The sequence below is a fragment of the Apium graveolens genome, chromosome 6 (assembly GCF_009905375.1).
Source record: "Apium graveolens cultivar Ventura chromosome 6, ASM990537v1, whole genome shotgun sequence".
NCBI lineage: Eukaryota > Viridiplantae > Streptophyta > Magnoliopsida > Apiales > Apiaceae > Apium > Apium graveolens.
This window is the reverse complement of record NC_133652.1, coordinates 257,048,233-257,050,367: the sequence shown is the minus strand read 5'-3', so window position 1 is coordinate 257,050,367 and position 2,135 is coordinate 257,048,233. Positions and strand designations below refer to the sequence as shown.

Genomic DNA, 2,135 nt, shown 5'->3' with positions numbered 1-2,135 from the left:
ACTTGCCATGCTAGCATAGGTTCATGCATTTGATATGCTTGATTCGTAGGTAATTTTAACCATCTTACTTGACCTATGTAATCATGATAGATAACTTGCGCATTAAACCGTTATGTTGTCAAATTCTATAGACATATAGGGTCTCAATATAATTGTTGGCTATTCAGCTTCTATCTCTTTTGTGGATGTCTGATAGTAGGGTATTCGTACAACAAAAGTTGGCGTTTACTAGTTTTGTGTTATCTGATTAGTGTCATCACCATTATATACTAAGGTTTAGAATAAAAAGGCTATTGAATGAAGTAGTAATGAAGTAAGAATCCAATGTTTGTGTCATATAGTTAATTACTCCTTCTAATCTCTTAGTTAATGTTCTTTAGTATAATCTCTTAGATAATCGTAGTTATAAACAATCTCAAATTATGATCATCTTAGCATTGAATAATAACCTTAACATTGTTGCATAAGTACATTGATTAAAGTTAACCTAAACCAGTCTCTGTGGGAATGAACTAGAATTAATTCTAAATTACTTGCGATCTCGTATACTTGCATGAATATTAGCGCGTGTTTTCATCCTAACAAGTTTTTGGCGCCGCTGCCGGGGACTCGGTGTTAATTTTTAGTTTATGTGCTTGACATCAGTGTTTGTTAAAGTTCATTGACTTGGACATTTTACTTGTTTGTTTGTTACATTTTCAGGTACTCTAGAGAGCGTGTATGCTAACGCGTTCTCAACTTCGAAAGAGAACACTGGAAAAAGCAGTGGAGGAAGTAGTTGAAGAAATCTTTGTTGAGGAGAAAGTTGAAGAAGAAGCTCTTGTTGCAATGGGTAACCCAGAAGCAAATACAAAGGCTTTGATGGACTATTCTCAGCCGAAGATCAATGATATTCAGTCTAACATTGTCCGACCAGCCATCGCGGCTAACACTTTTGAAATCAAAGCTAACATGATTCAGATGATATATAATTTAGTTCAGTTTGGGGGTTCTCCAACGGAAGATCCCAACATGCATATTAGAGATTTCATCGAGATCTGAGACACTTTCAAATTCAACAATGTTATTGAAGATGCTATTAAGCTAAGGCTTTTCCCGTTTTCTCTGAGGGATAAAGCTAAGAGCCGGTTACATTCTCTACCACCAGGCTCTATCACCAAATGGGAAGAACTCGCTCAAAAATTCCTTACTAAGTTCTTTCCTATGGCGAAGACAGCTGCAATCAGGAACGCTCTTACTCAATTTATGCAGCAGTCTGGAGAATCTTTGTGTGAGGCTTGGGAGCGATATAAGTAGATGCTTAGGAAGTGTCCTCACCATGGGCTTCGGTATCCAGGGGTCGCGGACCGACCTGACTGAATGATCATTAACTGCTACTATAATGGTTTGGGTACAACTTCTGGAACCATGCTTGATGCAACATCAGGTGGAGCCTTGTGGGCTAAAAGCTACGATGAAGCTTATGAATTAATTGAACTGATGGCTACTAATGAATACCAGAATCCTTCTCAAAGAATAACTCAAGGCAAGGTAGCACGAATTCTGGAGGTAGATGCAGCTACTGCTATAACTGCTCAGCTTAAGGCTTTGACGATGAAGGTGGATTTTTTGGCTAATTATGGAGTTAATCAGATCACTAGTGTCTGTGAGCTTTGTGCTGGTGCTCATGAGATGGAGCAGTGTGCTATTTCTAGTGAATCAGCTCAGTTCGTGAGTAACTTTCAGAGGTCGCAACAACCAGTTCCATCCACCTATCATCCCAACAACCGCAATCATCTTAACTTCAGCTGGTGCAATACTCAGAATGCGGTACAACAGCCTTATCAGCAGTATGCAGCAAAGCAATACAACCCTCCTGGTTTTCAACAACCACAATATGCACCAAGACAATAACTCCATCTGCAACAATCTAATGAAAAATCTGAATTGAAGGAGTTGAAGCTCATGTGCAAGAGCCAAGTGGTGTTTATCAAGACCTTGGATAATCAAATTGGTCAGATTGACAATGCCTTGCTGAATCGTCAACCTGGATCACTACCTAGTGACACAGATGTTCCAGGCAAGAAGGAAGCTAAAGAGCAGGTTAAGGCAATCATATTGAGGTCTGGGAAGGTTGCAAATCCCGAAAAATTTTA

The 2,135-nt window shown here is 39.3% G+C and overlaps 1 non-coding gene across 1 annotated transcript; it reads right to left on the bottom strand.

Moving 5' to 3' along the window:
• Window positions 1-1,218: 1,218 nt before the first annotated feature.
• LOC141669018 (small nucleolar RNA R71) lies at window positions 1,219-1,325 on the bottom strand. Its single transcript, XR_012553320.1, has one exon. It is a non-coding gene; the product is annotated as a small nucleolar RNA R71 (small nucleolar RNA).
• Between the last annotated feature and the right edge of the window lie 810 nt (window positions 1,326-2,135).